This window comes from Paramormyrops kingsleyae, unplaced genomic scaffold (assembly GCF_048594095.1).
Source record: "Paramormyrops kingsleyae isolate MSU_618 unplaced genomic scaffold, PKINGS_0.4 ups38, whole genome shotgun sequence".
Lineage (NCBI taxonomy): Eukaryota > Metazoa > Chordata > Actinopteri > Osteoglossiformes > Mormyridae > Paramormyrops > Paramormyrops kingsleyae.
The window spans coordinates 386,537-399,554 of NW_027325976.1; positions in this window are offsets into that span (position 1 = coordinate 386,537).

Consider the following 13,018-nt stretch of genomic DNA (forward strand, 5'->3'; position numbering starts at 1 on the left):
GGCAAAGCTGCGCATGGTGCACACAGGGGTACAGTCAAAGGGTACGCGTGCTACTCGGAGTAGGGATGTCCCGATCCGATATTGATATCGGAAATAGGTCCGATATCAGCCCAAAAAAACTCTATCGGATTATATCGGACTGCGTTAATAATCTCCGATATAAGCAGTCCGTTCCGCTCTAAACTCCGTTACAGCTATTCTATCCAGCAGCGTCCAGACCCAGCGTGCAAAGCCCACGTGATCACAACACTGCTTGCTAGCGAAGTAGCAAAGAAAAAGACCGATGTCGGCCGTGTGGCAGTATTTTTCATTAAAGTCTGAAAAAGACAGTGTGGCTCAGTGCAACACTTGTCATGCACAAGTTTCCTGTGGTGGAACAGAACCGGGAAAGTTTAATACGTCCAACCTCATCGCGCATTTGAAGCAGCATTTTGCACATGATTTGCACTTTAAAAAATATATTTTTGTTTATTTAATTAAGATATTTTTTAGGGTCTTAATATTTATTCTTTAATTCTTTTTTATATATTCTTATGTAAAAGGTTCACATTTATGCAACCAATAGTTAATAAATTGGTCGTTTTTTTCCATACTTACTGTTGCTGACCTTTGTTCTCAGTTTGATCTAGCCGTTCATACATTCCACACAATGAAATGGGTAAAAGTATTCATGATTTGTGCTGATTATTGTATCGGTATCGGTTAGTACTGAAGGCTGCAATATCGGTATCGTATCGGAAGTTAAAACGTTGTATCGGGACATCCCTAACTCGGAGTACTTGTTCACCTCTACAATGACTGGTCCATCGCCCTTTTCCTCTTCCTCCTCCCTGTTGCATATCCTATAAGGGGAGAACATGAGCTTCTTGCAGTCCTGCGGCACCTCCTTGTTGAGCTTGGCCTGCTGCTGCACTATGGGCCACAGCGCCTCCCACTGGTTGCTGATGTTCTTGTCTAGCCCTGCTGGCTGCTGCCAATCCCACTCTTTTATCCATTTGTTCCTCCACCAGACGCAGATCACCAGGCAGGAGAACGACAGCATGTAAAAGAATGTGCTCAGGGCTGGTACCAGGTAGTCTTCCCAGGAGCATAGCCAATCAGAACACACTATAGCCCGTGCTGCACAGCCCATTGGCTGAAGTGGCTCACAAGAATTCCAGTTACAGTCTACAGGGAAGCAGGCTCACACTCATATAGGCAGACGAGTAAGAGTATTTGGAAACGGAATTCTCAATGTAAAATGGCTACAGACAGAACTGCTCGACTTGTTTACAAAGGTAAACAATACTACTGGACCTACAGTACACAGACATAAACAATGATCACACATTTGTTCTCCCAGTGTGTCAGTCTACTACAGGGGTCATCAACTCTGGTCCTGGAGAGCTACTATCCAGTAGGTTTTCTGTCCCACTTGGCTTCTGATGAGCCACACCTGCTCCTGGTATTTACCTGAGAACTAGTGTGGCTCATCAGAAGCCAGGTAGGATAGAAAACCTACTGGATAGTAGCCCTCCAGGACCAGAGTTGGTGAGCCCTGGCCTACTACATACATATCAAAATATTGGATCACTTATTTAACAAAGGCAGCTACAGACCATGATTCTGCCAAAGGAGAAGGCTGAATTGTGCATGAAGTCACAACTAGCTGACGCTGTGCCTCCCACAGATCCAGTTCACCTGCTAATTTGGGGAACACCTGCGTCTCAACTTTGACCTCGATAATGGCCAGCATGAGGCTGCTGTTGTGCCATTTGGACAGCAGATGGGGCTATCCCGACTGTGAGGACCCTCAGCCTGAGACCACATCGCACCCGTTGAATCGTAAGGACGGAATGGGGCTATCCTGAGGCTGAGAGGCTCAGACTACTGTTATAGGGGCAGTGAAAGCCGTGCTCCATTCTCATGGGTGAATTTGACAGCCAAGCCACAGTCGTCATATGGCCCATCTGCAAGCCTCACATGACCATGCATGTCTGTCGAGGACAAAGACTGCTGGATCTGATTATGCTTATCGCTTAAACAGGTAGTAACTCATCCACGTCATCTGCAGGTTCCTAAGGCCAGCCACTGCTGAGGTGCAGGGGTCAAAGGTCAAAAGTGTAGTACTCACTGATATGACAGTCTGGGTTAGCAAATCTCAGGGTGCATTTACAGTGGAACCAGTTCACCCCGTCCACACGGATGCCGCTGTTGTAACTGTGGGACAAAACAAAGACCTTTCTTCATAGTGCCCTCCACAGACTCAATCCTGCTAGTACACTTAGACATGGATAATGATTAATGACCTTTCACATGCTCATACCCGCCCCAACATCCAGACTTTTTCAAAAATACCCCCACTCATAAACAGACCCCATTAAAGCCTGACAGACTCCTATTAACTCAGGCACTACCCCCCCCCCCCCCCCAAGTGATTAAAGTTTACTTTGAAATATCAAAGAGAGAAATATTCAGAAATATCAGGCAGCTTGGGGTCACCATCCCACCAAAAGGAAAGGCTACTATGGGCAGGGTGGCCAGAGACGCCACTGATGAGAGCTTTACTCACCAGGGATGAGGGTTTGTGTTTGTGGGGGGAAATGGAAAACAAGATGTTACTACACCCTTCCCCGTACACAGGAAACACAAGCAGGTGGCAGGATATCGGAGCTGTGGGTCAGGATGCCGGAATACACTGACGGCAGTCAGTCCATTACAGCTCTGCTAGTGTGGGCTATGCTGACATCATCAGCGTAGCCTGGATTTCTGCTTTGCTGTTTTTGGAAGTCGCCAGTTCAAGCGCTTCAGTGATGCAACTCCAGACTAGAGTCAGACACACACGGGGCTTTCAGATGTTAATAAAGTGCAGATTCAGGTTAAAAGGGGACAGTGATGTCTCTCAGGAGCCCCAAAACCTGGACACATACAGCAGATGGGAGGGCCTACCAGGGAAGCATCTTCTGGACAAGAAGTAATGTCACCTCTGCAGCTCTTGTCTTGTGACCCCCAACCCCCCAATCTCACTACATGCCACTGCAGCTGATTGGCTGGAATCCTGCAGTAGGGTCTGGAAGGGAGCATAAGGGCTGATTTATACTTTACTCTCACAACACATACGCCTATGCATCATGGCTGCCACATGTTTTCTGTGTTCATTCCACACGTCATAGATGCATGTACACGAGATGCAATCCCACCAAAAACTGGGGTGGCATTACGGTCACCTTTTGTCACGGGATTATCTGTTTATATGCGGCAGTTAGTATTAAAGTAACATCTGATTGTTTAAGAATGAATGGCCGGTAGAGCTGTATATTTTCAGAGGCAAGAGAAAATTGAGAGCACTATTGTGTCCCTCTGTGTACAGCGTCTTCAAAATTTAATGGCAGGTTAAGATTGTAAGAAAGCGGCATTATGTGTATGAGGTACAATGAAATTCTAACTTGAAATTCTGACTTGCCTGCTTTCATAAGCAATGTTATTTTTCAAAACAGTTCCGGTATTTATAAATCTTGGTTACAAAATTCACCTAGAGCGTGGGGTTTACGTTTCGCTAGAACATTTTTATTGTTATAAGAAACAAAACTTAGCAAGCCGTGCAACTTTAATGACGCTCCTTTTCGGGATTATCTACTACATGTTTAACATTAGTGTAAAGTACACCGCCGCTACTTTTGCATGAGCTCTGCATGGCTCTTCAGGCCATTCCTCATCATTTTCATCCTTACTTGTTAAATCACTCATGAACAGACATGTTTGTGGGAAATTGCTTTATTTACAACTTTTTTCATTATAAATACTGCAATTCTTATTGCAGAAATTGATATTTTCAAGTGTCATGCAGCTGAATTACAAATTACTATGACGAAATATCTGGCCCCCTGGTGGACATGACCTTTAACCCTGCAGGTGGCAGGCGCAGCAGGAAGCGTTTTCATGCTTGTAGCAGGTACCACCATTGCTGCAGGTGGTGGCTTTTACCTGCGAGGGGGAGGAAGTCAGACGGAGCAAAAACACGCAGGCGACTGATCGGGGGGGGCAGGCAGAGTCAAACCGAGACAAAAACATGCAGGCCACATATTGGGCGGGGGGTGTTTGGGGTTTGGCAATCAGGGGGAAAACACGCAGGTCACGGAACGGGAGGGGACAGGCAGACCATGGCAAAAACACGCAGTCTGGTCAGATCTTGAATTTAATCCATACCGCAGAAAGACATCCACAATCCAATCAGTCAGGAGAAACTCATTTCTGTTACTGCCAGAGAAGATCATGGCGCCCCAGTGGTTCTCAGCCCATGGACTCGCATGAGAGTACCACAGCCCTCACAGGTGGATTCAGCATATTAATTTGGGCAGGAAGTTAAACAGAACCTCATCATCATCACCATGAGGTCCAATGGTTTCAAACCTCACTTCTGAAACATGGGTCACATGACCCAAGTGGAGCCATCAAGACATTAAGTTGATCATAATTATCACAGCACTGCTCCAGCACGAGACCAGACGCATCTTCATATCTGTGAAAGAACCTAATGTTGGGTCTGGATCCAGAAGCACAAAAGTACAATGACTGAAAGGGGCTTGAGTGAATCCAAGACAGAACGGCCAGCTAAATGCCAGTTTGGCACTTTCAAAAAAAGCTCATGCCTTAGCAAACATCAAATCAGGTGTTGAGGCAGGCCTGGTCCTCAGGGTTTTGCAATCTTGACACAGATCTATAAACATGCTGAAACATATGAGGTCTTTGAGAAAAGTATTACCATCAAGAGGGCATCATCACCTAAATACACTTTGCTAGGAAAACACCACAGGTGCAAACCCTGAGGAGCAGACCCCGTGTGAATGGTCAGCACCCCAGTCCCTGTCCTTCTGAGCAGCCCACGCCTCTCTGCACACCAGGTCTACAGCCATGGTGCCCCTGTGGTTTCCGAGACCTTCACTGAAGCATGAGCAGCAACCCCCACCTACTTCACTGCTGAACTACACAACCCCAGAAGTGAAGAGACTTCGGTCCCTCTCTTGGACATGGTAACCACATGGTTGCTGGTTCATAGATTTTGAAAGATCAGATACATGCCTTAAGCTTATCGCATCATTTCCATTGCTTTTCACAGTTTTCAATGCATCCAGATAGTACTCACAGGGTTTCACTATTTCCACATTTTGTTATAGCCTTTTTCCAAAATGGGTTAGATTCAAATTTTACCTCAAAATTCTACACACAATACCCCATAATGACAAAGTGAAAAACGTTTGCTTGGCTGTTGGCCATGTGTGTTGAGTAGAAGAACTTTTATTAAATGATTAGTTGGGACATCTGGCCAAGTATGGAAAATATGATACGTGATGGGGGGTTGGGGTATTAGAAAAATCTGTGCACTAAACCCCTAGAGTCCCGACTGCATCCCCCAGTGAGAGCAGTGGAAAGTGAGAGCAGTGGAAAGTGAGAGCAGTGGAAAGTGAGAGCCAGGAAACAGGAATTATTAGCAGCTCCAGATTATATTAGGAAGTGGCCTCCTAACCTGTGGGGGCTGATCCTTCCTGACGGGCTTTCACTGACCCTCCAGATACGGACGTTTTATACACTCCCCATTCTGATTGGGTAATGTAAGGAAATCAGCCTGCCAGCACAGTGACACTCCACATCACTTTTGGCTTGTTTTCCCTCCTTTTCTCCATTTACGCTGTACAGGAAGTGCATTGCATGATAGTTTTTCCACGATGTCCCATGAAGTTATGGTCTCGACGTTCTCACATCGTAACCCCCCGCCCCCCAATCAATAACAACCAAATACAGAAAGAGTATTTACTGTTGGAGTCTGACTTACTTTTTATCTTGCTATTGTGCTGGGTTTAAATCTTAAAAGCTTGAAGTTTCCAAGCTTAAAGTTTTAGTATGGATGCTGCAGCGCCCCGTCACAATGAGACCGTTCCTCTAACACGGATCTACAGGTAGGTGTGCTGGGAGCCATGGCTCTCTGTCCTCCACCAGCATCCACCCACCCACCCCCTGACCAGACGACATGGCCCTCTGTGAGTTTGAGACTGATAGCCATGATACGATACGATTTTCTCCCGATTTTTTAACAAAATGAGCTTCAGACAAATTTATTTAAAAATATTCCTTTATTTTTCTTTCTAAACTGTGCAAAACGTGTCCTCTTCTTAACAGTGCAACTGAAATTGAATAAAACACTTTAAAAAAAAAACCGAAATAATAATAATAAAAAAATCTTCAAATAAATAAACAGTAACGCTTTACATTAATTGCACCTTCATAATTATTTTATATTACATTCATAGAACGTTCAGTACACCTTCATAATGTATTCATGAAGTATTCAGAAATCATTCATAAACATCATGCATGTATACATGCTTTACGTCCTAACATCCCTTAACAGCTTTAATATACATTAATAACAAACATTACATGATTATACAATTATAATGTTTGTTGTTATTATATAATGTTTGTTATTTATGTATATTATAGCTGTTAAAGGATGTTAGGATGTTGAAGTGTACTTGCATGCTGCTTATGAATGTTCCATGAATGCATTATGAAGGTGCACTTAATGTTCCATGAATGCATTATGAAGGTGCACTTAATGTTCCATGAATGCATTATGAAGGTGCACTTAATGTTCTATGAATGCATTATGAAGGTGCACTTAATGTTCTATGAATATATTATGAAGGTGCCCTGAATGTTCTATGAATGCATTATGAAGGTGCCCTGAATGTTCTATGAATGCATTATGAAGGAGCACTTAATATAAAGCGTTAACAAGTAAACTAAGGCTTGCATGTGCAGCTTTTTAGCGTAGTTTGCCCTTTTAATAACCTTCGCTCTTGCGGTGGTGAATTGAGCTCACTGTGGTGCCGGTGTTCTGTCATAAAATCCTACCTATCGAGACGTGCTATCGAGCCTTTCCGCGCATATGCAGTTCCACCGTCTTGGGATTAGGGTTAGGTTTTAGGGGTTAGGGTTAAGGTAAGGGTTTTAGGGGTTTTGGGGGGTTAGGGTTAGGATTAGGGTAATAGTTAGGGTTAGGGCTATCGATTAGCACTACGGTAGCATTTTTCGACAAGGCAGCATAAATCGACAGAACACTGGTAGACATGCTGAAGCATGTTCGCTGTGCTGTTTGTGTATGTTATCAATCTTTTTCAATGTTTGCACGCAGGTTTTATCTTGTCTGTGCTTTTCTCACCGTTTTCGTTTGTGATTACCGGAAAGCTAAAATGCTGCCACACCGCCGATTTAAGATGGGGGGATGTCCTCAGTTTCAAATTCACTCGCCATCTCGCGTTCGGTCAAAACCACAAACTAACGTAAAACGTCAACGTGAATATGCAGTGACAACTGATGTCGAACTGACGTCATGAAATCAAATGTAATATTACACCAGTTTTTCCCGTTAAGTAAACTATCATGAAGTACTCCTAAAGAAGCGATTCAATTTCCATATCAGCCGGTTTAAATCATACATTTACCTCGATTTTTAACCAATTCGCGACCATTACATGCCTACATTTCATGAATGAAACTGATTCTGTGGAATCATGAAATGCATTTCGTCTTTTGCTGAATCACGAAAGATATCACAAAATGCCTTTCCTCTTTTGCTGAGTCACGAGACGTATGTAATAGGCGCACAGCTGTGGGGGGAGCAGTACCTTCCAATGACTAGAAGGTGGAGCGCCGGCTTTGATTTTGCAGACACCGTGTATTTAAATTAAACTTGCATATTAATGGGTTAAAAATAGAAATAACTCTGATAGATCTCATTGATTCCCTCCTGTTGTAGGCTAAGCCACTTTCCCCTGAATAATACTGTCCCCGATAGTTCAGATACAACACACTGGGGAGCCTGTGTGTAAAATATAACAATAAAATGACGAGTATGAATGGATTAATACAAGGAGTAACAGACTCTCTGCGGATCCTCATAGAATCATTGGTGTCAGAAATAGCAGATGGAGCTACAGTTACTCAACCCGGTCCGCAGAGTGTTCAGGGGGACAGTCAGGACAGGACAGTCACTGGTCAGCTGCCTGTTGTAAGGAAGGTTCCTTACAACAGTGGACTGAGGTTAGAATGGACCCTCTGAATGGGGTTAGAATGGACCCTCTGAATGGGGTTAGCATGGACCCTCTGAATGGGGTTAGAATGGACCCTCTGAATGGGGTTAGCATGGACCCTCTGAATGGGGTTAGCATGGACCCTCTGAATGGGGTTAGCATGGACCCTCTGAATGGGGTTAGCATGGAGCTCTGAATGGGGTTAGCATGGACACTGATTTATGTGTCTGTTTTCCATGCATACATTTACATTATTCATTCTTACATTGTATATTTCTCTTACTGTTTTTTCCATATGTTTCCCAACCAGAAGAATGTTATTAAACGATTGCAAATTAAACGATTTAAATGAAAAACCTGAACCATAACCTTTCAATAGTCTTTATTTAGTAACATGCTTGCAAAGCAGTATATGTGCAACTCAAATTTAACTACTGGCTAAATAAAACTTTAGATATTAAACAATAATATGCAGTTAAAATGTATACGATTTGGAAGATAGGAAATAAAGTTACAGGAGAATTAGGCTTCTGTTTTAAAAAATAACAAATTAAAGATCCTGACATATATTATGCAGCAAAAGATGACAGGAAAAAATATTATAGGAGAATAAAAAAGTGGCTGAAATGTAATTTCATAAAATTGATCTTCATATTTTGCCAGGCAGGAAGGAGGCGTTACTGAAAGAAGCGCTGGTCCAGCCTTTTCTTCACCCCCTGAACCCAGTGAGCTCCGGGATCGACACACACTTCATTGCCCTTTTTGGTGTGAAATCTGAAAATGAAAAATAAAATAACATGAGTCTGTTTGTCACTTGTTAGAATCCTTCTCCATATACATCTGATCCCGAACTACAAGTCAGTTCTGTTATAGAGATTTTGCACACAACAAACATTAAATTCCAAAGCAGTAATAGTTCAAAACAATACATGAATAAAGTAAATATTTACATAATTCCAGGTTTACTGCAGTACTCTCTGGTCTCCTCATATCCAGCTATCAGCTCCATCCTCAGTCTTCCAGGAAAGTATGTAAAACAGCACTGATCTAGTCCACTGCCAGCTGGAGAGATATGAAGAACAGAAAATGTATAACAGGCTACATACAAAATATATACAGCCACTCTGAATATATACATAAAAAATAATGCACACCAAAAACACTCACAATTTGGTCTGTAACCTGGTTCTTATATAAAAGAAATTTAATGAATCTTAAGTCCTGATAAAAGCTGTGAGATGCTGCAGACTTACTGTGAGCCAGAGTGGAGGACAGCAGCACTGTCACCAGGAGGAAGAAGGCAGAGATCTGATGGGGCTTCATGATTCCACTGGACGTTTCTGAAGATCAGTGCCGCTTCTACAGCTAAACTGAGGCCAGCAGAGTTGAACCACGATCTTTTATAGGGGTTGTGTGACTGCAGGTGACTAGAGGGGGTGGATGGAAGATTAAAGAAGAAACATTTAGCATTTAAAGCACCAAAAATAGACTGACTACAAACAAGACGATGGAGCAGAATTTTCTGGGACTGACATCACATGCATTCTGGGTGTTTCCTATACAGATCAGCAGATATTAACATTGGCCGCATTTCATGTTTGCTATTGGCTGTTTTTCAAAGCATATGAAGCCACCTGACTGAATCAGGGGTAACTAACCTTCTAACTAAGCTATACTTGGCAGATTCTACCGTAGTCTGTGTTGAAGCCAAACTGAGCCTTAGTAAATCTGCACTTCATTCTGGTTCAACCCATCCAGTCATACCCTAATCTGCCTTTCAGTGACTGATCAGATTCCTCCATGTACCAAAGAAAAACTGATTATATAAACCTCTACATGCTTATCTCAGTCAGGGTCACAGGATGGCATAGGGAACGTGGCTGGGGTACAACCTGGAGGGTGCCTGTCCATCACCTGGCTGGGGTACACCCTGGGGGGTGCCTGTCCATCACCTGGCTGGGGTACACCCTGGAGGGTGCCTGTCCATCACCTGGCTGGGGTACACCCTGGAGGGTGCCTGTCCATCACCTGGCTGGGGTACACCCTGGAGAGCTGCCTGTCCATCACGTGGCTGGGGTACACCCTGGAGGGTGCCTGTCCATCACCAATAAAAAAACAAATCCTACTGCCAGTGATATTTTTGATCATCTTGGAGCCCCCAACACAAACTGAGATGATCCAGTGACTTTGGCCTGGAGGACGCTGCTGCACCTAAATAAAATGGTGCCTGAAAGTTTGTGAACCCCATAGAATTGTCTACATTTCTGCATAAATGTGACCTGAAACATCATCAGATTTTCACACAAGTCCTCAAAGTAGATGAAGAGAACCCAATTCTAAATGAGTTCTAAATAAATGAGACAAACATATTTCAGTGTATGCTACAGTGTGACCTAAAGTCCAGCCATCCACTCCTGGGCCTGAACTCCTTCCTTTGTGTTTACAGGTGGTTGTTGTCCCACTAGCAACTTAAATCCAATAGAAAATCGGTGGGGTGACCTGAAGAGGGCTGTGCACAAGAGATGCCCTCACAATCTGACAGATTTGGAGCACTTTTGCAAGGAAGAGAGGGCAAATATTGGCAAGTGAAGATGTGTCATGCTGATAGACTCCTGCCCAATAAGACTGTATTTAAATCAAAAGGTGCTTCAAAAAAGTATCAGTTTAAGGATGTGCACACTTATGCAACCAGCTTATTGTATCTTTTTTTTTTCATATATTTTTCCCCAAAACAGATTTGTTTGTTTTTCAGTTGAATTGTTCAGGTTATCAGGTTACATTAAAGGTGGGAAAGTTTTGAAATGATTTATCATGATGTCATTTTTTACATCACAAAAACACTGAATTTTAAGGGGTGTGTACACTTTTTATATCCACTGTATAAAGACACGCGAGGATTGGACAGGATTCACATATCACATAGACAAGGGCACATACTGTACGACAACAAATGGCTATTTATACATCTCTTGACATGCTCTGTGCTGATAATTGTCACACGTCACACGGGTGATCTCAGTTACTTTGCACGCGCCTTCAGGGGAATCCCGGTCTGCTTAAACCGGCTGATTGCATAAGCCCGTCCGGTCTAATGCTCTTCATGCAGGTGGTTCTTAGTTCTTCTAATTTACTTGGTTATTTCTGCACGTTCCAGTGTTCCTGTATCTGTCTGCCTGCTTGCCGATATTTTGACCCAATTTCTGTCCTTAGACCACGAGATCCATCCTGCCCCCATGCTTACTATCGCCTGATTATCACCTGTCCACTGACTACCGATACCCGTCCTGCTCCTCCAATCGTCTCCGATCATCGCCCGACCTTCGTCTGCCCCTTGACTATGACTTTGCCCTCCGTTTTGGCTCTCTGGCTCGGATCTGAACTGTTTGACTATGAGATTACCTTGCGCCCCAATAAAGTCGCAATCTGTAAATCTCACATCCCGATAACAACACCAACCACGAAATAGCACATTATCTGTAAACTGAAGTTCAGAGCCCTACACACATATATCAGTGCTACAGCTATTGTTGAACCGTGTGGCTGAGAGCATGTGCTCAGCTTAGATGTGCTTATCAGCATTAATCACTGGAAATCAGTGGAATATGATACTTTTGAAGATTTTATTATAAACTATTATTTCATGTTTTAAATGTGACCAGATTGGAAAATACAACATTATCATGCCCGAACTTTTATATTTAACAAAATATATGTACAGTAGACACAAACATCTGTGTCTTCTCCGTCTGGCAGTCTGATGGACGAGTCAGGATTCTTCAGTTGCCAGGAGAATATTACCTGCCTGACTGCATTGTGCCAAGTGTAAAATTAGGTGGAGGAGGAATATGGTGTGTGGTTGTTTATCATGGGTTGGACTGGACCTCAGTTCCAGTGAAAGGAACTCTTACTGCTCCAGCATACCAAGACATTTTGGGCAATTCTATGCTTCCAAATTTGTCGGAACAGTTTTTGACCGGCCCTTTTCTGTTCCAGCTTGACTCTGCCCCTGTGTACAAACAAGATCCTTAAAGACATGGTTGTGTGAGTTTCGTGTGGAAGTACTTGAGTGGCCTGAACAGAAGACTGACCTCAAACCCATTAAACACCTTTGGGATGAACGAGAAGCGCAGTGGGAGAAAAAGGTTACATTGAAAATTGGGCTTAAGTGTGTGTGCCGGTCATAGAAAAATACACATAACTGATGTATGCGTGTATGGGAATTTCCCTCCATGTTTACTAACATTCTACGGTTACATCAGCTTCAGTGGGTGATTATATGGAACAAATTCCCTTTCACTTTTGAAAATCTTATTTTTTCATTTTTTTGTTTTTTGATACTTTCTTTTTTATTTTAGAAAAAAAAGACAATAGTAAAAGACAATATTTTCCATCTCAGGTGGTACCTTTTACTGCCCCCCCAGTCCCCCCCGCCCCCCCCAATATTTTAGACCTTGGTATGGGCTACCTGTCACCCTGTTACAGACAGATACAATAAAACTGTAAATGGTTATTGATAAAAAAAAAAAACCTGGTAAATTTGACTAAATTTTAATAGTACATAGGTCACTGTATACATTTATTGAATTTAGAGATTATAGAAGATATTAAGACTGATTTATATGATTCATAAATTTGTGCATGGTAACTCTGCATGGTGGTGCACAGGTTAGCATTGTTGCTACACTAACACTAAGAATCGAATTACATATCCAATGCATATTTTACAGACATCTTCAAAGGCAAGACCAAGTAAAGACAATAAATACTTTCAGATTATTATATTTCAATGTAGAGTTGAAACAACAATGTTTATTGGAGGCATCATAGCATGTAAGGTCTTAAAGTTACTCTTCAATTCATCTGAACCTTAAATGTACATGAGACAACAGGCATCTTACTTCTGTTGAAAAACTGAACATGAATTGAAAATGCTTAATGACACAGTATAT